At 38.7% G+C, this 23,838-nt stretch overlaps 1 protein-coding gene across 1 annotated transcript in view; it reads left to right on the top strand.

The window, feature by feature from the left end:
* Positions 1-23,838, top strand: part of LOC131414611 (EGF-like and EMI domain-containing protein 1) — a 457,413-nt gene that overhangs the window by 330,508 nt on the left and 103,067 nt on the right.

The raw sequence follows: 23,838 nt of genomic DNA, 5'->3' as shown, positions 1-23,838 counted from the left end.
TTTATAGTTGTAAGTATTAAAACATCATAAAAGCATTACATACCATAAAATAAATACGTGTGATTTATAACTTATAATGAATGAAAGCACCAGAGTAGCAGGACATTCATACTACTCTCTCTTAGCCCTATGGCAGGGGCAGGACTTCTTGGCCTCCCATGAACAAGTCTGTGCTTTCCCGGGTTATCCGCTGACCCTGTCAACTGAGGGCCCGCTACAGCAACAGGAGCATTGGAGCCAATCTTCTCTAGAATCTTAGAGACCAAGGTGACCGTAGCTGATATGTGGGTTACATCTACATCATTCATCCGACCTAAGTGCCCAAAAAATGTTCACTTGCTTTCCTTTCTTTTACACCACTCACCTCACACACACAAAATTCACACAAGACCCGCTTCATCTTATCTTATTGTAGTCAGTGGTTTGCACGTTTGTCTTATTAGACACAAAGCTCCTTGAGGCCAGCCCCCTTGTCGTGCATCTTCATATCTACCCAGGGCCCAGCACGCTGCTGGATCACAGACAACAGACGTTGGCTAATGGAATGTTTCTGACTCTGCCCGAGGAAGAGGCTGCTTTTCTGCACATCCTGCTTAAAAAGAAAAATAATGTATAGTAGAGGATGGCTTGTTCACTGGGCTTGTTGATCTTGAGGGCACTAATTGTTAAAAGCGTGTGTCTTCCTTTGTTCAGATCGACAAGGCCAGCTTCTCATCTATAATTTGGTTTCCTGAGTAGAGCTACTCCCCAGGCACACCATTCATTGTGAAGAAGAACAGTCCAGGTGTTAAAGCTACTAATATATCCATAAATAGAAATTCATTTGAACTTATCTGCCCTTGGTCTCTCAGGCCCTGTATGTGAACCAATACACTCAAACCCGTGCATCCGCCATGCTGAGACTCAGAACATGAAGCAGAAAGATCAGGGCCGGGCTCTCTGAACCCAATCCACTCACCGGAGTCTCCTGGACGTTCCGACTGGCACGTTCACAACCTTTCACAAGTTGAAATAACAATGCCACAATGTGTCTTTACTCTTCAAGGAGATCATTAATCTATGCTGGATGTTATTTTTGTTTTCAGTTGTTTTCCCCTTAAATTTTTATAATAATGTGAATAAACATTTATTGTTAAATAACACTTTGTAATTTGCATAATCTACCATATAAGTAGAAGGTATTATTGTTCTTATTTCCAGTTGTGAGGAAAATGGGGCTTAGAAAGATTAAAAGATTTACTCATGATCAGTGAATGGTGGAACCAGCCTTTTTTTTTTTTTTACTTCAAAGCTAACACTCTTTCCACAATGCCACCTGCTTCCATATACATATTGTGCAAAGATATTTATAATCCCTCCAACGAAGAATTTAGGTTGAAAGTGTGTTAGCTAGCATCTCAAAAATGCTTCCTTTAATAAATACAGTAAACATTTGATAAGAATTTGGTGAGAGTCCATTCCATTGCATATGCTTTTTGTAATTATTGTCTATTTTTTACAAGTATGACCTATACCCCAGGTTTATGGGATATTTTTTAATGCATGTTCCAAACTGAGTGAAAGTCTATTTAAAAATCTCTCGGCTGCTTTGATTTGTTTCTGGGTCATGGCTGATGTTTGCAGACACTCTGAATCTGGAATCATTGAAAGATTTTATTAATGAATCTTTCTCAAGCTGTTCATCAGTGAAAATAGCACAAACGCATATGGATGTTCATCTCTATGTAGCAAAGTATGTCATCATGCCCAGCTTCCCAGAAGACCCGAGAAGTGTGTCACCACCCACACCCATTTCTTAAGGGACCTGATTTAATGTTGTATAATTTTTTTTCTCCAAACACACATATGGATGAAAGCTGGCCAGTGGAGGAATTAAGGGAACCATTGAGTCTAGAACAGTGGATCAGAGGAATATTAATATTAATCGAAGGCAAATAGAAATGACAATAGATTTTGATTATTGAGTTTTTCATCTTACGTGCTCCTTTGAGTCTGTCTAGAGGAATCTTGATTGATGGTTTGGGGAGGAATAGTACCTTATTTTCTTTGTTTCCTCATTTTCTCTCTCTCTTTTCTTTCCTTCATAATTTTTTCTTTGCTTTGTAAAATATTCTTAAAACCATGGATCAGAGTATACTTTGTTATATCTCTTATTCTTGAAACGTCCATTCCTATTATAAAAAAGAATATATGTTTCTTATAGAATACTTAGAAAATAGAGATTTTTGGAAAAGATGTTATGGTGAGTTCCCATATTAAACTCCTTCATCATCTCCAGAGATATGATAGTGGTAAATAAAATATATTTTTAAAATTAAGTAAGAATAGCCAAACTAAACAAATAAATATAAAAAAACATAAACTTCCATATAACAAAAAAGACACAGAATCATAGAGTTGTAAGTGTGGTTGGATTGACTAAAGTCAGACCTTTGGGGCTCCAAGTCTGCAAACAGGTAAGGCACTGGGAATTGGACTTAAAACAGAGACTGAAATAACCCAATGGTGAGTTTACTAGTTTGCTAGGGCTGCCATAACAAAGTAGCACAAACTGGGTGGTTTAAACAACAGAAATTTATTGTGTCAAAGTTCTGATGGCTGGCAGTCTGAGATTAAAGTGCCAGCAGGGCCATACTCCCTCTGAAGGTGCTACGGAAGGATCTGCTCCAGGGCTCTCCTAGCTTATCATGCTTTGCTGGCAATCTGTGGTGTTCGTTGGCTTGTAGAAGCATCACGCCATTCTCTGCCTTTATCATCACATGACGTTCTCCCTGTGTGAATGTCTTTCTCCTCACATGGCATTCTTTATTTTGGTGAGGAAGATCAGCCCTGAGCTAACATACGTTGCCAGTCTTCCTCTTTTTGCTGAGGAAGATTAGCCCTGAGCTAACATCCGTGCCCATCCTCCTCTATTTTGTATATGGGACGCCACCACAGCATGGCTTGATGAGTGGGGTGTAGGTCTGCGCCCGGGATCCGAACCCATGAGCCCCAGGCCGCCGAAGCGGAACACTCTAACTTAACTGCTATGCCACCAGGCCGGCCTTTTATATGGCATTCTTTTTGTAAAGATACTGGTCATATTGGATTAGAGCCTACTCCAGTATGACCTCATCTTTACTAATTACGTCTGCAACAACCCTATTTCCAAACAAGGTCACATTCTGAGATACTGGGGGTTAGGACTCCAACATGTAAATTTTAGGAGGATACTATTCAACCCATGACAGGGTGTCAATGCCAGAGTTATGGCAGGAAACCAAGGTCCACGACAGAATTTCCTACCTTTGAAAGGAGACTGACTCAAGCCAACTTGTTCTGATTTGCATACCCCAGATGGTGAGGAGTTAGAACTAGGCCAAGCCAGCTGCTTTTTCAGAGACTCTATCTACGATAGCCCTATTCTAGGAAAGCATCTTCCCTAATGCACTACCTGTTCTGGAGAGTCTAAGTGTGGGTGACTGGAAAAATGATAAATGGAGAGGAATGAGCTCAGAGAGACAGCAAAGAAAGAAAAATGCTTTCATGCAAATTGAAGTTGCCAGCTAAAATTCTAAAGCACATAGGAAAAATCAATGTTAAGGAAAAGAACTAAAAAACTCATCTAGTTAGAAGATGCATTTAGTTCCATCAACAAGCAAATAATATACTAGTCATAAATTGCTTTTAAATGAGTATGTTCAAGATCCTCAAAGAGGAAAAGAAAGAAATACTCAAAGAAAATAGTAAAACAAAAACTGAGGGATGTGAATCAAAAAAAAAAAGGATTATAATGTAAAACTCATAGAAATTGTGGATATAGGTATAGATATAGCTTAAGAATTGAAGCTAGTGCTGAAGATTTCATTTAGCAGGTAGTCAAATGATATGAATAGATGAAAAAAGTGAATGAAGAGTTAAGATATATAGATGTTATATTGAGAAGTTCCAATATATACGTATTAGGAATCCCAGATATAGAGAAGAAATATTTGAAGAAATAATGACTGAAAAATGTTTTCCAAAATTAGAGAAAGATACCTATTTTCAGATTGGAAATGAACACTAACTGTTGTAGAGGTAATTAAAATTAAATTCATACCTCTCTACATTATAGTGAAACTTCAGAACATCAAGAATGAAGAGAAAATTCTAAAAGCGGCAAGATAGAAAAGATGGATTACCTAAAATGACAAATTTGTCATAGTAGAGTCTACTATGGCAATATCTTCAAAATGGTGAAGAAAATACAGTCAATCTTCATAATGTGAATTCACCTACTCACTAAAATGTATTTATAACCCCCAAATCAGTACTCACAGTGCTTTAGTAGTCATTTGTGGAATATGCAGAGCGGCTAAAAATCTGAGTCACCCAACACAGACGTTCCCAGCCAAGGTCAAACAAGGCAATACGCCACCTTTTTGTTTTAGCTCTCATACTGTAAACAAGTGTTCTTTTTGCAGTCTATTTAGCACCATGTTTTTCACATATTTGTGTTTTTTGTTCATGATTTTACTGTTTAAAATGGCCCTCAAATTATATTAAATAAGGTATCTTTAAACAGAAGCACACATAAAACGTTATGTATTGATTGGTTGGTGAAAATATTGTGACCAGAGGCTCACAGAAACTTAACCCTATAGTCCCCTTGGAACAGTAATTAAATTTCATCTGAAATTAAAATATGCATCTATTTTTATGTAGATTTTTGCTCACAGAAACAAAGTGATTTTTTTAAGCCTAAAGCATCATTTAAAGTAATTTAAACTTAGAAATATTAGTAGATCCAAAGAAACTATATTCTTTATGTACTTAAATAGGGCATCACAGCTTTAGCAAGAAACCAAAAAAGAGTAACTTATCGCATGGATACTATATTAGTTTGTTTGTGTTACCTAATGTTTAAATAACTTTAGATTTAGATTTTTTTTCCTACATTGTCCTATATGTGTAGTGAAGAACCCATCTGTAAGAAATATTCCCTTTTTTTCCATTGACCTAGGGTGGGCATCACCTTTCCTGGATACTAATTGTTGTGTAGAGATTTTTAAGTGCTTCAAGTTTAAAAAAAATTATCTTAGTACAAAGCCTTTGCTGTGCTCCTTTCAGACTGTGTGTGCCTCCGTTGGCATTTTTCTCTTCCGTACAGTATTAAGACTTCTGCAAAACCCAGAGAGAGGGCGTTTGTTTAGCTGCTAACAAGAAGCAGCTGTTTTCCATGGGAGATCAATCATTATTTTCTGTATTTCTTATTCAATAACCTTATTTTCAACATGTGTCATGTCCTGCTGAGGGAATGTTCAGGGGGCCTGTCATATAACAGAACTGGACACAGCTTGCATTTTGAAACAGCAGACCTTCAACTGAAAAAAGTAGTCCAACATTTTCTTCTCTAATAATTTTGCTATTATAATAATATTGGGTTTTATAGAGACAAGTGGAGTGTAGACGGAACCCTATTTGTTGAATGGAAATTTTGTGTGGTAAGAGGGGATAGGGCAGACCTCAGGAGAATTTCTGAGTTCTCTTTGTTACTTCAAGCTCGTTCGTTGTTGTTCTCTGTGTTCTGCTTCTGTGTTCTCTTCAGGATAATACTTTCCCCTTTATCAACACCTTTTAAAGCTCCAGTGGTCTTCACTTTATCAAAAGCAGAATGAGGGAAGGATGGGATATTGCTGATTTAATTCCTAATATTGCTGGAAGTAAACTCTCTCAGAGAGTTTTGTTTAATTTTTATCAGTTTGTCTTAGGTTAAAGGGATTTCAGATATTCTGAAGTAGGAGAGAGAGAGAGAATGTGAAAGAATCCTCCTGAAACCCCTTAATAATAATAAAAATAATAATAAAAGCTACGATTTATTGACTTCTCCCTGTGTACCAGGCTCTATGCTATCGATTGCTTTAATCCTCAGGACTATCCTGTGGGTTAGGTACTATTACGAAGCTCCATTTTTACAGACGATAAAAGATTAGAGAGCTTAAGTAACCAGCAGCCTCAGCGTCACCTAGAAGGTTGTTAGAAATGCAAATTATCAGGCCCCACCCCAGATCTAAATAACTAGAAACTCTGGGGGTGGGGCCCAGCAATCTGTTTAAACAAATCCTCCAGATAGATTGGATGCCTTAAAGTTGAAGAACCACTGCCCTAAACTGTACCTATCCGATGGAAGTTCTCACAAGGGTCTCTTTTGCTTTGTGCTAGGGAACAGGGAGCTGTGTCATGTTTGCTCCTCTGTTCCAGGCCTCAAAATGTGCCTGATTCATGAGCGGTGTTCAAAAAATGCACACTGCATGGTCGTGGATGAATCTGTAATGATTTATCCTATGTACCTCGTTGTGGGTGACGACATGATCCATTAACTCACAAGCCTGCTTTAACCAGGTGTGTTTTCTTTTCTTTTGCATAGGCAGATCTATAATTCCTTTCCAGCAAACCTCTGGCTTCTGAGACACCAGGACCAGTGTGCAATGGTGGAGTGCAAAGCGGACAAGTCATGAACACATAACACAAATAAGCATTGAAGTTTGAAATACTAATTTAAAGCAACAAGAGAAGCCACATTATGAAGTGGGTCATAATGAATAAAATAATTTATGCCGTTAGTTATTAAAGATGCAAAGTCTGGTCATGTCCAGAGCACTAGAATAGGAATCAGCGGACCCAGGCTCCAGTCTCCTGGCTGCCATTTACCTGCCACATGCTGATGAGTGAATCATTGAAGCTCCCTGAGCCTCTGTTTCTTCGTCTGTAAAAAGCCCTACCTACTGCACAGGTTTACTAAGAGAATGAAAAAGCATAAGGTACAGATCTTTCTACTGTAACATGAGTTCCTAAAAAACATCACAGCCCTAAATATAATGCAACTTTAAAAATAAGAAGGGCACAACACTAAAGACAAATGCACCTTTATAACCAGAGCTCTGACACGACCAGACTAACAAAAATACACTGCAGTTCAAAAAACAAATTAAATTCCTAAAAAAGAAATTCTGCAGTAATTATAAGATTTTACCTTAAGAAAAGAGAGAGAGAGAGAGAGAGAGAGAAAGTAGCTTGATAGAACGGGAATAAGGAAGGGTTGTAGCTTTTGAATTTTGAGGACAGGTCGGGGTATACCAAGTGCGTGGATATGTGCCTCCAAGAGCTAGCATGGGGCCAACGCAAGTTGAGAGGAAGACTATGGAGTGAGTAGGCGTTGCTTAGAGTATTGTAGTCTGCAACACTTTCTGTATTTCAATTGTGTAGTGTACATTTAGCTGCTGGTACTTAGTAGGACAAAGCACCAATATGCTGGAAAAAATTCAAATCTGAACCCACGCATTAAATTGACCTAATTCCTAATTACCAATATCTTATCAGCTAGTTGTCGTTCAAGGAACATTTGTAACAAAACAAGCTGTATTTGAAAGTATTGTAAAGCATGGTACAAAAGTAGCTTAGTTTTATTAGTATTATGTTGTTTAGGTTTATATAAAGAAGGGCCCAATATAACCAAAATCGTCAGTGTAATCCAGTCTTCTATGAATTTTTCATTAAATCTTTGACAACAGGCAAATGGTAGTATGCTGAGTGACTTAAGGAATATTAGCCAAATGAACTATTTGAGGTCTTTAAATTCTGTTCTGAGTGATTGGGATGTATCCCTGGATAAAGCAATCAGTTAATGTACCTCTGGTTACAAAAATTCTGTAGCAATACCAAGATAATGCTGATATCTCCCGGAATTAGTCATTTAGAATAACCAAGCCTTCTAGAGGTATTTTTATGTGTATGGACAAAATCTTTTTAATTTGATGGAAAGTTTTCTAAATTAAAATTATAGGAAGTAGAAATAATGTAGTGCAACATTAGAGACAGTAATGCATTTCTTGTTGCCATGGCCTCAGTAGTCAAGAAAGTAAAAAAAGAGCTTCCCCACCCATTCCTTCTCATCTGCTCTCCCCCACCCACATCTAGGCACCCCTCTCCCTGCATTTTGGTACCACCTGCCTCATAAAGTGGTTGCCATGCTGCAGGTTTTGAAAGTCTACACACCTGAAAGGAGTTTTACTGCATTCTTGAGTGTGAAGAAAATTCAGGAAAATATAAAAAGAGGGATGAGGCAGAAGCAGCCTGAGGAAGAAGTGGAGAGAAATTGCTGGAGACTTGGGGAGGAGATGGGCATGTTGGGGTCTCTCATGAGAACAGCATCATGCCCCATGGCTGCAGAAGGCCCAGGGACAAGACAGAGCCACAGGGAAGTGCCCGCTAGGTGTAGTCTCCCAGTCTTGGCAAAAGGGTCCATCCCATTCCCAAGCTTGGCACAGGGTGGGAGAGATGCTGCCTGCAGAGGGCCCTTAAGAACCCTGCACATGAGTGATTTGTGGACCAAAGAGCAGAGTCATTTCTCAGGACTTGTGTGACCCTGAGGAAGAGGAGCCACTTTCCCCAACCGAAGGACCGAGAAAGAATTTCCACTCTGATGGAGATAGGTACAGATTATATTTGGTTCAGCAAAGACAGTAAAAACTGACATGTATTACCTCTTGTGGTGTGGAATAAATGAATATCTAACACAAATGTAAAACACCCCTCCTTTCTTCTTAAGCAGTGCATGAATTGATTTAACTTTGCCTATTCACGAATGTTACTTATACACAGGTATTATATCTACCTTTATAAGACAACATAACATGACACTCTGCTTTTTAGAGGTATTGAGTCTGCTTTTTATAGTTATTCCACCTCTTCTTCATTTTTATTCAATGTCTTCCTTATTTCTGATCTTTCTCTTATTTAGCTCTGGAATTTTTAGACAATTAAGTTCATTAGAAATATAAATAACACATTAGAATATTAAGCAGTAACTTTGAAAATATATTAACATGATAAAATGTTTATGATACACTATTCAGCGAAAAAAGTGCAGAATACAGATTTATGCAGCATGATTTGAACTCCATCTAGAAAGAAAATGTAGCAGATATAACTTGAGTTGCGAACAGGATTGAAATGAACTTGAGAAACTGTAATTAGTTGGTGATGGGGCTGCACTAGGTTGAGATACAGGTGATTGGCATGAGACGGAGGAACTTTCCTTTTTCTCCCTTCTTGAAAAAAAATGAGGGAGAAAGTTTCCTGCATGGATATCTTGAAGGAAGAGCCAAGGAAATGGGAGGATGACTCAGAATTTACCCACTACCTGGTAGATGGATGCATATACAGCGAGATTGAATAATAAATAAAGCAGAAATTGAAGTAGACTTGGATGTAGATAGAGATATAGAAAGTGGGAAAGAAATTCATGAAGATAGAAATACAGATACAGATCAGATACATGAGACTAGAAAGAAATACACCAAGATGTTAATATAGACCCTCTCTCAATAGTGGCTTTATAAGATATTTAATTTCCTTTTTAAAAATTATTTTCTGTAATGTCAACTTTGTCAACAATGGTAATGCGTTACTTTTATAATCATAAAAAGATTTTAAAATGTTTATGCATGAGATAAACTTGCATAAGCGCAGAGTAAGGCCCTATTTCCCTGGATTAAGAAGGTTGTGTAAGCTCTAGGTTTTTAAATTCTGATTTCTACTTTTCTTTTTGAAGAGAAGTTTCTACTATGTCACCCTTTACAGGAATATTAGTACTGGCTGATATATAAGGACATATGCGTTAAATGAATTCTTCGCTTCTCACTTATGGATTTTACCAAGTTATTCATATTTCTCCTTTTATTATCAAAAATGCACATGTGTATAGGGGCTGCTTAAGAGTACAAGACAGTAAATGGCCTCTGGACAATAATTTCTCATGAGTAATTTTTTTAGATTTGATCCTGGAATCCAACCTATAATCTTGGTCTTCTTCACTTCTCTACTCTCTCATTGAGCTCATTGACTGACATATTTGAAAGAGTAAGTAGATTTTAGAATGAATATTACCAACAACATCAGAAAGAGAATCTTAGTGAGCTAGAAATCACCTAAGAATTTATCAGCTGGGGTTTTCCTTGTTTTCCATTTTATGGGGAAGGTGGGAATAGGGTAGAAGGAAAGTGAATTAACCCTTTCTGCTGTCCCTTAACGTTTTAGGAAATGAGTATATAAAAAGACGCGTTATCGGGCTGGCCCGGTGGCGAAGCAGTTAAGTGTGCGAGCTCTGCTGCGGGGGCCCGGGGTTCGCTGGTTCAGATCCAGGCGTGCACCGACGCACCGCTTGGCAAGGCATGCTGTGGCCGCGTCCCGTGTAAAGTGGAGGAAGATAGGCACGGATGTTAGCCTAGGGCCAGTTTTCCTCAGCAGAAAGAGGAGGATTGGCAGATCTTAGTTCAGGGCCGATCTTCCTCACACACACAAAAAAAAGACGCATTATCTCCATCCCCTATGGATGTTGTCAGGGTTTTTAATAAAGTATTCTAAGAGATTTGAATAAAATGCTAATGAGCATGCTAAACTGTATTCACTGTATTACAAACTAATTTATTTCTCCCTTTCTGTTTAGAAATGTTTTCAGGACTAGTTGCTACATTTTTTTCCCCCACATTAATTGAAAAAAAATTATGTTTAAGATCTTGAATTTTGTAAGTTTGGTATGAGGAAATAAACAGTAGCTTTTTAATATCAAGTTGCTGCCATTTGAAAGAAAAGATTTCAAAAATTGATAAATAGACAGCATTTTACTTTTGAGATGACATTTTGATAGTGTATGATTTAAGTTGGAAAGATGTGCATTAAATTTCTGTAAAAATATTCATGGGAATACTGGATGTACTTTTTTTTTTTTTTTTTTGTGAGGAAGATCAACCCTGAGCTTACATCTGCCAATCCTCCTCTTATTGCTGAGGAAGACTGGCCCTGGGCTAACATCCATGCCCATCTTCCTCCACTTTACATCGGACGCCGCCACAGCATGGCTTGACAAGCAGTGAGTCGGTGGGTGCCCGGGATCCGAACCTGGGCCACCAGCAGCGGAGTGGGCACACTTAACCGCTACGCCACTGGGCCAGCCCCTGGATGTACATTTTGATGTAAGAATATTTAAAAGTAATCTAAAGTATTTTTCTGGGTTCAAAATATATTTCTGAACAATTAAATTTGTCAAGCTCTATATTAGATTTTTAAATTTTATTTATTTATTTTTTCCCCCAAAGCCCCAGCAGATAGTTGTAAGTCATAGCTACACATCCTTCTAGTTGCTGTATGTGGGACGCGGCCTCAGCATGGCTGGAGAAGGGGTGCGTCGGTGCGCACCCGGGATCTGAACCCCGGGCCACCAGCAGCGGAGCGCGCGCACTTAACCGCTAAGCCACGGGGCCGGCCCGATATATTAGATTTTTAATAAAGGAAAGAAAATGGCACCAAATGTTGAAATTTACTTTCAAATAATATATTTTTAAAATAAATCTTTAATATCCTTATTCTATAATTTGTGTACTTATACCAAATGTTATTACTTGTATTTCAAGAATTTTTTGAGAGAATCTTGAAGGTATTGTGTTCAGAGTTGATTACAATCATAGTTGAACTTTTATAATGAGTGATTTACATAAAGCAATTATCAGGTGTTTGTAGTAAGTTGAAATAATGGTGATTCTAATAAGGAAAAGAATAGAGTTCTTTTGTCTTTGGAACGTAAATTAATAATGAGATGAAATTGAGGAAAAGTATCTTTCCCTTAAGTGACTTTCCAATTGGTTTAAAAAAATTACATCTTTAATTAAACGTATGTTCACCGTTTTTTTTGTTTTTTGTTTTGATTTCCTCTCCAAGAAAAGACTTCTTAGGGAAGTTTTGATAAACTACGTTTTAAGTTTCTTGATGATGGGGGCTAAGTGTTAATGTTTTGTGTCTTCCATGTAAACTCACACAACATTATTGGTAATAAATATGTTTATTGATTCCGTTAACCAGGAATTTATCTGCCGTTATTATTTCAAAAAAACACATCAAAATAATCTACGGTTTTTAGTGTTTCTTAACTTTGTCTCCTAACAATAACCTTTTCTAGATGTTGTTTTACGTACTTCTTGGTTAAGAATTTGTCCCCCTTTTACTAAGTTTTGTCTTCAGTTGCAATGCCTGTGGGGCTTGTCCAAGTCCCTGAGTACAGGATTCCACCTTAATGACCTTAGCACTTTTGTAAAATATGGATAATTTTACTCGAATTCAATAAACATCTATTTCTCATTACACTTTTGTCTCTATTATAAATATATTTTGCTTTCACCTCATGAAGGCCTTACTCACAGAGAAAATTCAGTAGTTTCCCCCAATAGACTCCTTCTTAAAAACTAGTAGTAAAGTGTTGTTTCAGAGAAATATGTTACATGTTCAGAAATATGCTAGATGTCCACAGAAATATGAAAATAAAAATTATTTCCAACATTAACATTTGACCATCTTTTTTTGAAATGTTTTTTCTTGTGAATTATTCTGTTTCAAATTTGGTTTCTAGCCTGATTTATAAACTATTTGTCACACGATGGGCTCCCAGGAAGCAGACTCTGAGGTGGAGATTAATGTGCAAGAATTATTTTAGGGGGTGCCCTTAGAATCAGCAACTGTAGAAAGGAAGGGAGCGAAACAGGAATGGACAGAAGGAGAAAATTGGGTGTGATGCAGTCACCCCAAAACTTCGGCGGATCTCATGGGAAGTTCTGAAGCTGAGATGGCCCTTCAGAGTTGTGCTGACTTGGGGCCAGGGGCTGGACTTTTCTGCTCTGCGTGCACCAGTCATTGGATGTAGGCGGCCCCGAGAAGGAGACATCTCCTTGTATAAAGAGGCTGTCTTCAGCAGAGGCAGTTCCCGAAGAAGGATGACAGCTGAAGGCTGTATATTGGCAGTACTCCTGGCACCTGCAGTATGAGTCCTTCATTCCTAAAGGGGATCCGAGTGGCATATCATAGCGTCCCCTACACTAGTTCACCACAAGCAGAGTTGGACATGTTCGCTGAGTCTACATGAAGCTGTTCACAGCCCTGGCACACAAAATCATCGAGCAGATGCTGCTTTCTTTTCCTACCTCTTTGCTTCCCTGACATTTTAGCTTTCTTTGCATATTTAGAAGACCAACCAGTGAGATGCTTTCTTTTCTGAGCTTTTGTGTATTATAATCTACATGAAGATTGCAGATAGATTTAACTGTTACACTGTCCTCTACATATAGTTCCACTAAAAATATTTGGTAGATCCCAATATAGTTTCTCTTTTGACCTTGTTTAATTTGAATGGACACTTTTAATTAGAGCCTGCAAGATTTATAAATGTGCCATATGGTTTGCATAAAAGATTTAGAATAGAAGGAAGGATAATTATTGTCTGTGGAATAGCTAAAAGAATGTTCAGCTAGCCAACTATCAGATGTGATTCAGACGTACAAGACAAAGTGGAGGAACAGGAATCAGTTTTGAATTACATGTGATGGTTCTTTCTGGTCTTTTTATTTTCTATAAAACTTGTGGGTAAAACCTTAATAAGGGTAGTGAAGAGTCACCCCCTGAAAAACTTATCTATTTTGTAATGATCAGATGTAACTTACTCTATTATTGTTTGTAGCAGTTACTTGGGAATACATTAAAACTTGAAAAAAAGAGCATTTGTTCTCTGATTATATCAAAAATTTGAAAAATCTTATGTGGTAAATATTGATGTTCTTTCCTTAAGTTCAGATTTTGAAATGCGGGGAATAGGTCATGCTTGTAAGTTACATCTCCAGTTACTGAGGAAGTTAAAGGAAACCCCAGGGAAGGCATGGTTGTAGCTGAGATGTGATATATAGAATATGGAATATGTTCGCTGTCTGATAAATAGAGATTAGCAGCCAGGTGACATTGGTGATTTCAGTTACCAGTTTTGGAGACATAATGCATGTAATTTAAGAAATATAGAAGTGATTCCTTCTCATTATAATATGTATAAATAATAAAGAGAAAGTGAAATTCTCTCCTTAGTAATCTCCTACCCTTTGCATTTACCCTTCCCTTTACCTAGACTTAACCACTGGTGTCAGTTCTGTGTGCATCCTTAGTGGTCCTCTTCTAAGCATTTACAAAAACATATACATATATGTGTCTGTATAAATATATCTGTGTATGAATTCATAGATCCTAAACATTTGCCTAAATGTGTGTGCATGTATATGCATATATATATGTATACCTCCATATTGTGTCATATATATTGTTCAGGTACTTTTCTCTTTCTCTGTCTCTGTCTCCCTCTCTCTCTTAGCATTCTGACATAGACATACTTTCATGCCAGCACATTTAAGTAGACCTTGTTATTTTAAATCTATTGCATAGTATTCCATAGGGTTGATTTACCATTTTTACCTAACCAGTTTAAAGCATGTAAATAAGTGTTCTTTGAAGATATCTTTGATTTATTGCATTCATTTATTTTATTAAATAGGTAGATAATTTTGTATTTTTTTATTTATTCCCTTCTAAGATCAAAGCAATATCACTTTTTTCTCCTTTGATTTTTGGTGAGGAAGATTGGCCCTGAGCTTGCATTGGTTGCCAATCTTCCTCCTTTTGTTCGAGGAAAATTGTCCCTGAGCTAACATCTGTGCCAGTCCTCCTCTTTTTTATATGTGGGACGCCACCACAGCATGAGCAGTGCATAGGTCTGCACCTGGGATCAGAACCCATGAACCCTGGGTTGCTGAAGCAGAGAGCATGGACTTAACCACTACACCACCAGGCTGGCCCCTTTTTTCTCCATTTTTGATACTTAAATTTTGCAAAACTTTAAATATTACATTCTTATTTAGATATTTCTTAAGACTAGGATATTAATTGTAAAATCAATCCTCTATTATATTTTTAACGGTACGTTTAAATCCTTCTCTTCCGTATGTTCCTTTTCTCTGAAGCAACCTCTTCTGTGCTTTTCTCATTTCTGAGAATGTAAGTTCCTCTACAATATTATGTAATATGTAATAGCAAATGCCAGGTTCTTCGGAAATAGGTGCAATTCTATAAATTAAAGTCTACCTCTAAATAAAGTTTGTATTTTTGGTTAAACTTCCCGTTTTTGAAACGTGCATTATAAAAATTTGACCTACTACAGCACATTCTTCCAATTTCTAATCAATTTCCATTCAACCAGAGCAATAACTGCTTCATAAGCTAAATTAGAGTGCCTTCTTATAGCTGATAATTCTTGGTACAGCCCCTTGAGCATCAAGTGCGAACGTCAAGAGAATCCGTCCCTAGACAAATTCTGTGTTATCAGCCTGAATCCAGACAGCTTTTGCTTCCTTTGAATGTTACTAGCCTGTACTTTTCCATCTCTTTCATGTGTGCTGCCTTTATAAATCCACAAAATCACGCTCTGAACACTACTGGAAGAAAGATCATGGGGGCCAGAACGCATGTTTTCTTTACTAACGCACTTCAGCCGCTGCAAATTTCTCTTCCTTGTTCAATTCTCACTAAGAACCTCATCTATGTTTTCTGTGCTTGCAGTCAGAAACTCTTAAATGATAAACCTGGAAATGTGGTTTCCACTGTCACATCAGGTGTAAACAGAGTTCTCCCTTTTTGAATCAGATCCACCCTCTGAAATGAATGACTTAACTCTATTTCCATTCTGTGAGATTTGTTGGAGTATTTCTCACATTCTATATTCAACTATATTCTTGGCACCACCGACTCTTTTGAATTGATGATTTGTCTCTTGGTAAGAGAATTATTTTATTAGATCTCCTTTATGTTAAGCAAGTTATCTTGTTTCTCTGTGATTACTTTTGTTTATATTTATGCATATTATAATTCATTTATGTAATTAATAAATCTCTCTTGGCTATCTACTAGCCCAAGATATTATGCTAAGTGCCAGGGGTTGTTCACCTTTAGACCACATAAAAATGATTGTAGACAGCATAGTATGAAGAAAGAGCTCTAGATTTAGCTTCAAAAACTATGGGTTTGAATCCTGGCTTTGCCATTTAGATGCTGTCACACTGGCCAAATTAGTTAACCTAACTCAGCTTCAGTTTCAAAATATATCTCAAATGGGGCTAATAATATATTTTTCACTGATATCACAGGAATTAAATGAATGCTAAATTACTTTATAATTGATTAATACAAATGATAACTATAAAAATAATTATCCGTGTTTCCTACCCTTAATGAGCTTATATTTTAGTGGAGGAGAATACAAAAGCATTTACAAATAACTATAAGGCAAGGTAGAATGTTTGTAAGAGAGAAGGATAGAAAAGATGCTGTAGGGCCGGCCCAGTGGCTTAGTGGTTAAGTGCATGCGCTCCGCTGCTGGCGGCCCGGGTTCGGATCCCTGGCATGCACCGACGCACCGCTTCTCCGGCCATGCTGAGGCCGCATCCCACATACAGCAACTAGAGGGATGTGCAGCTATGACATACAACTATCTGCTGGGGCTTTGGGGGAAAAAAATAAATAAATAAAATCTTTAAAAAAAAAAAAAAAGAAAAAGAAAAGATGCTGTAGGAGTTTTCCTGGGAATTAAATCACTTGCAGTTGGAGGAACCAAGGAAGTCTTTATGAAAGGTGAGAAATTTCAGCTGGGACCTGCAGGCTGGTAGAATTTCAACCTGTGGAAAGAGGAGATCACTCCTGGTTCAGGGATTGGAATAAGCCAGGGCATGAAGTTAGCAAAAGCCTTTACAATAATGAGTGCCGCAGCTTGGTTAGGGCCTTGAGTACATAAAATAAAGTAATGAGATGTAAGTCTAGAAAGGAGGGTCTGTCTTTACATGAGTATAGCCATGTTTGGCCGTTCCATTGACCTACAGCCACCAGCACACAAAGAAATATAAAGCTGCTTTCTGTGTGGTGGCAACTGGCCTTTTTCCCGGGAACTGGCCTTTCTCCCATGGAGATAGTTGCAATTTGTAACATTTCAAGGTTCTTTGGGCGTTGTAGCTCGGGGCAGACTGGACATCTGTGCCGGGCTGAGATGATAACCAGGGAAAACAATGCACGTACACAACTGCCGGGCTGGCATGATAGCCAGGAGGCTCAGTGCACGTACGCCACTAATAACCATTTGTGTATGGAAACACTGAATGCTTGCTCTGCAAACTCTGTAGCTGCTTACTCTGGAAACTACTGATGCTATATAAGCTTCTGGAAATTGAGGCCTGGTGAGAGTCTCACCTGTGGAGGGGACGCCCTGTCCAGGACCTCTGATGTTCAGATTCCCACCCAGCCATGTCAATTGAAGGGACTCTCCCCGGCAGTGGGGCGTGGATGTTGTAAGTAACCGATGTGATGTGTTTTCTTTTCGGTCAACCTGGTGTTTCTCTTTCCGGTTGATTTGTGTCATTTCCCTTCAGTCGATTTGGTGTTTCCCTTTCCAATCGATCTGATGTTTTTCCCTCTTATTATATGACCTATTCAAATCTACTGCTATCTCAGTCGATCTGGTGTTTCCCTTTCTGATCCAGCTGGTGTTTTTCCCTCTTATTATTTGACCTATTCGGATCTGTTTGTGGACTGTCACCTTTACTCTCCTCTGTATAATAAATTATACCTTCAGTCCATTTGTTTGGAGTGGAAAGTTTCTTTTACGTCTCCGATTGAATCCCCAGAACCTCTCAAAACATGGTCACAGCTAGAGAAGAGTTGACCTGGCGTCAGATGTCAGGAGTTTGCACTCCATCCTCTAGGCATCAGGGACACACTGAAAATTTTGGAAATTACCTATATACTAATAACATTCAGCAAATAACCAATAACTTTCAGATGTCAAGTCATAAAACTGTTTGACATAAGGGATGTGTATATATTTTTGATGGAATAGCAGAAGTACAGTCTTGCCAACACATCTACTTTGTACATTTCATATCTCAGTCTAAGGTATCTGCATTGAGTTATCTCACTGGTTTTGTGATTCCTGAAGGACTTCTCCTTAAATAAAAGAATACAAATAAAAGAGTACACCAAAGAAATTATTTTTAAAAAAAGGCAATGGTAATCGCAATGGAGAATTCCAGTCTCCACCCTCAAAAATGTGCATTACTTATGGGCCTAGAAAATGGAATGTGCCAACTTCAGACATGTGAAGATCTTTGCTGAGAATTCTGTTAAACTTCCATTGACGAGTGATAGGATGGAGAATAGAAAATGCCCAGGACTGGGAAGAAGTAGCCAGGGAAGTGAGGGAGAGTCATTAAAGTGCCAGGACAGTGAATCCAAGCCAGGAGAGAGAACTAAGAGAGGTTGTTAATACCCGAGACATCTACAGAAAGGTCCAAAGTATTAGGGCCATGACATACTGTTTTCTTTGGCTATTAGGCAACATCAGGTAACCTTTGACCACGCAGTTTTAGCAGTTTGATGAGTGAGATCGCTTAACTGCCAAAGGAGGGGGTAACAATGAAGCAGAGACAGTAACCGTTGGACCACTGGCTTTTGGAGTTGGAGGGGTAGCAGAATGGTGGGGAGAGGAATTGGAAAATGGAAGACACAAGGAAAAATAACCAATGGCAAAGGTAAGAGGAAAAGTTAAGCTGAAGGGAATAACTGATGTTATGAAGCATGAAGGATGGAAATGGAATTGGATTGAGGGCATGAAGTACAGGAATTGACTTTAGAACCCATAGGAAAAAGAGAAAGAGGAATGGAAATAGGAGGTATTTTGTGATAGAAAGAGAAAAGTCAAAGGAGTTCTTATCGGCTAGCTCAAGGTTCTTGATAAGATCAGAGGGAAGCAGCTCTTGGAACCTGGGAAGTGTGTGCAGGGCAACCTACATAATTCCCAAGGTCCAGTGCAAAATGAAAAAGTGTGGCCTTTGTTCAAAAGCAGAAAAAAAGTGTTGTTATAGGTACTAACATATAAAACTTCTAGTTTTCTGTAATGGTCTCTCTTCCTCATCTTGTCATGGCATTTTTTATTTGCTATTGAGCTCCTGGGGCATGGGGGACATTGGGGAAATGCAAATACGCACAAATGCCTGGTGGTCCCGCCTTGCAACTCAGCACGTGCGTGCCTGAGCGCTCACAGTGCCCTGGCTGGGGGCAGGAAAGTCAATCTCTCCTTCCTGCCAGCTCACCCCCCTACCCACAAAGGATGGACAAACCCCAAGGGTTCTCTGCTCTTGGACTTACTCAGTACTGGATCAGGGCTGAATGGGATCCCCTGCAAAGTCACCTTCCTAATGTGCTGTGGCGCTGCCAGCCTGGAGTGGGGCCAGCAGCTGCTATAACCTACCGAGAAACCATGAAGACTCTTTACCAAACCCTGACCCTCTCCCAACTCATGCTCAGGCCCCCGCAGAGTGGGGCAACAAAGAGCAGCAGTGGTCACTGGGTAAAGGGATGTTGGGTAGCCTAGAAGAACCATCCCAGAGAGGAGGGTGGTAGGGAGGGAAATGTTGTGAGCTGAGACTCTGAGTGCCTGGTTCGTGCTCCATTGTCCCACCTGACTTCACTTACTTCACTTGCAAAACACAAATGCCAAGATAAAATTATTAGATATTTCAAGAGGGTGAACATAGAATATTAAACCCTAAGCATGGGGCCCTTCTGAGCCCAGAGCCCTGTGCCATTGTGCTAGTCACATGCCCTTGAAGCTGTCTCTGAATGTGTGTGTGTGTTTGTGTGTGTGTCATAAGGAGCTTAGAATAGTCACCATAGAAATCAATAGGGAATCAACATGAGCTGAATGAGTTGTGAGAATTCCTTCGATAGTGCTATCCTGGTTACTGTCTTTGGAGGTAAAGTGGAGTAAGTGGATGGCAGGGCAACATTATGATTTTCATGGACCCTAGGCATTTTTGCCTTAATGGGCTCTTTTATCCATAAAAAAATTGAAATGTATATTTTATGATTGCAATGATAGAAAGATGAATATTTTAATATCAGGTATTAAACTATCTTCTTCAACCTAAAAGGTTAAGATATTAAAACATTTATGTGGGCCTCTAAAAGTATTGTGGATTCTAGGCACTGTGCCTAATGGAGAAGTTGGCCCTGGTGGATGGTGAGTGTCATTCAGAATTGGCACAATAGACACAAGATGGAAAGAAGGGAAAAGGATTCTGGAGAGCCATTGGGGACAGCATGATATCCTGGTTGGGTGGAGAGAGGTACAGGAAGCCTTGAGGAATGAGGATTTGTTAGAGAGAGTCTGGAGCCACAGTGCAAGAAAAGAGAAGTAGTCAAGAGAAGTGGGGTAATAAGCAAATGGAAGTGTGGAGTCGGATTGGGAAATAGTCTAGGTCTTAGGTGTTGAAACTTTGAAAAAACAAAAAGGTTCAATGCTTTGGTCTAGAAACAAAGGCCAGTCATAGGCCACATCACTGTTTTTTTTTTATGTTTAATTTTATTCATTTGCTTTGCTATACATACGATATATCAAGTCATCAATAAGTAATTCCCTAGGAAATAAGTTCTGGGGAAAAAAGTCTTTTTAGATGATTCTAAAATTGTGAAAAGGAAAGATCCTTAAATTATATTCTCTCAGTTCTAGTTTATTTGGCTGCAATTAAAGAAAGAAATGAGAAAAGGGAATATTGTTTTGTTCTACTTGGGGCTTTTAAATGTAATCAGTGCACCAATTTTTGTAAACAGTAACTTTAGGGTTTGAATTCAACACATTTATACTTAATTTACAAGTGCTAACATTTCTGAGATAATTTTAAGCAAATAACATCAGATTATATATGAGCTATTTCATAATAATAGAAATCACATTTAACTACAGGTTAAGTGACTACATTAAAAGGGAATACAATTATTTTAATGGATTTCTAATTCAATGCTTAAATCCTGGATAGTCTAGAGGTGCACTTTAAATTAAATTGATCTTTCTTGAAAGTTTGATTGAAAGCTGTTAGCAAAGAGAAAAAAAATTATTTTAAAAGATTCTTTTTTTCATGTGATACTTTATGATAAATAGTATTTGTTTTGGTAAACATCAGACAAGGAAAGGGGCAGAGAGAGACTAAGAGAATGTAATTTAATAATGGGTGAAAAACATAAATAGATATTTTGCCAAAAAAGAAGTATAACTTACAAACATAAAATGTTTATTCTCAAAAGCAATAAAGCAAATTAAAGAAAGGTACCAATTTTACTAAATAAATAAAGTAGCAAAATGTTACATTGTTTTATTTGTACAATTTTGTTTATAATCTGTTTTATCTTTTAAAATAACTTTCTTTGATGGAAAAAATGCATAATTACTGATTTTTTCCCTTCCAAATGTTTCGTAATATTGTTATGTTACATAAATAAAAAATGACAAGGGGGAGGAGAAAAAGAAGGAGGAGGAGGAGGAGGAGGACATTAGAAGGATAAAACAGTGAGCTCTGTACAGTTGGAAATGTGTCATCAGAGTCTGAATAGCCATTTGTTAAAAATGTTGAAGAAGGGACTCGTACATGTGTAGAAGTTTGGACTAGTTTATTTTTTAAGGTCCTTTCAAATTCTACAATTGGATAAATCAGTTATTGCTAGCATATTAACAAAAATTTTTACTAGAAAAGAAATAGAGGTGACTTAGAAGTGACACACAATTTAACTCTATTTGCAAAAATGTAAAGCAAACTCAAGCCTTCCTCATATAAATAATGAGCAAATTTAAGCATCCTACAGAAAAGATAGTGCTTCTTTCCTAGTGGCTTGAGCAAAAGTCCTTGGTAAGATTCTGTTTCATCTGGCTTGGGTCACTTGCCCTTCCTTGATCTAACCGTTGTGGCTGTGGAGATGGAGTTCTCAGGTTGTCTCAGCCAGGGTCCTGTGCCCACCCTATGGTTTGGTCATGATCATGGGGCAGAGGGGTGACCACAGCCCTCACTCTGTCCCAGCCCACAAGAGGGGAGCTCTGTAATCAGGAAAAAGAGAGGAGGAAGAAAGTTCTGTGCAGATAAAATCATTCCTAGAGCCCTCCAAAGTCAGAATATCAATTCATCATTATTACAGGTTCTAGCAAACTCCAATGCATGGTATAAATTGTGAGGTTTCTGATGTTATAAAAAAGCCAATTCATTTTAGCAATTTTGACCATTTAGGTTGAAATGTGGAGAGGAAGTCAACTAAAAGGGGATAGGGTTAATCAGAGGTAATGGAAAGGAGAGAGGTTGGTTTCTGAGCTCCTTTTCTGAGTCTTAATTCCTAGCTCCTGGATCATCATCCTGCTCCCCCAGCTGCCCAGTGACCTTGAGCTGTCCAAGCCCCATATCAGCCACACTCCTAGTTTCTCTGCTGGCTGCCCCAACTTGCCTCTCTCTCCCTCTCTCACTTCCGTAAGAGATCTTATTCTTTCCTTGAATCTGATACGTGGAAATAAAGCTAATCAAAACAAGCCACCCTGAGATGAGAATGCTAGCCTCGCATTCACTTTCCCAGGAGAGCTTTCCTATTGACTCGTATAATCAATGGGAATCAATAATCAGTTGGGCGTGGAGTCTATCTATCTATCTATCTATCTATCTATCTATCTATCTATCTATCAACAGAACCCCAGTATGTACTCTGTCCTATATCACAGCACCTGGGAAAAGATGCACCTTTCGAGCGGTGACCTCTAGCATATCCAAAGCTCTAGGTACCTCTCCCCATTTGAGATCCTTAGAGTTAGGTATTCAACAGTCTTCAAAAGGGTCTTTGAGTAATTTCTAAATCAACCCAATTATCTCAATCAAGCAGGCAGTTGGCCAGACTACCATTATTCATTATCTGCCTCCTATTTCCAAGCCCTATGTTGGTCTTCCCATCCTTGTGGCCCCTCTTGTCCCTCTCTGTATGTGCCTCCATTCACCAGTCGTTTAGGAAACACTTACTAAGCACCATCGAAATTCGAGAGTTTTGTTAGAAACTTTGTTGTTAGGGAAAAAGGAGAAGCAGAAGCAGTCACTGTCCAAAAGATTAAAATCTCTCAGAGGATGATACAGTGCACTCTCCTATGGAGTGAACTGTGACTGGTTCAAGATTTCTGTTTCTCTCACCAGATGCCCAGGGTGAATGCCTTATCCACTCCTGGAAAAAACTTCTGTAGCTCTTAGCCCATGGAGGGTTTGGCTCTTCCTTAAAAACTGGAAGAGGGGGCCAGCCCAGTGGCGTAGTGGTTAAGTTCACACGCTGCGCTTTGGTGGCCCAGGGTTCAGAGTTCAGATCCTGGGTGCGGACAGATGCACCGCTTGTCAAGCCATGCTGTGGTGGCATCCCACATAAAGTAGAGGAAGATGGGCACGGATGTTAGCCCAGGGCCAGTCTTCCTCAGCAAAAACAGGAGGATTGGCAACAGATGTTAGCTCAGGGCTAATCTTCCTCACCAAAAAAAATAAAAATAAAAAACTGGAAGAGAATCAATGTATTTGGACTGTGAGTTGAACTTGATGTAGAGAAAATTAGCTGAGCAAAACCAACCGCATGAATTTTTTGCTCAGGCTCAGTTTTACCGGCTCCCCCACCTTCCTTTGCCATTGGTGCCTGATCCTATGGAGTAAAAAAATAATTTTGCATATCATTAGTATCTGCCAAATTGGTGTTTGCAGTAAGCTCTGCGTGCATGCTTTATGTGCTTGTCAGGGAGCTTGCTGCTCCTCACACAGACAGACTGTGCTGACAATATTGTATCAAATCTACCAGAGTCTTGTCACACTGGTCCTCAGGGATGATATGGGGTCATGTTATAGATGAGGCAGCAATATAATAGATCCATGAAAGCATGACCTTGGCAGCTCTGTTTGCAATAAGGAAGAAAGAGTAGGTTGTTCTGGGCTTGGAAAAAAACTTAAAGAAATAGACATCCCCAAAAGGCTAACTTGCTATCCACATTCTGCACTGTAGCAGAAAGACCTTATCATTTCCAAATCTACCAGATTATTTTCAGTCCCCATTTTATTTGGTTTTCAGCAGCATTGATATTGTTGT

This window comes from Diceros bicornis, chromosome 15 (genome assembly GCF_020826845.1).
Source record: "Diceros bicornis minor isolate mBicDic1 chromosome 15, mDicBic1.mat.cur, whole genome shotgun sequence".
In the NCBI taxonomy this organism is placed as follows: domain Eukaryota; kingdom Metazoa; phylum Chordata; class Mammalia; order Perissodactyla; family Rhinocerotidae; genus Diceros; species Diceros bicornis.
This window is presented reverse-complemented; position numbering and strand designations above follow the sequence as displayed.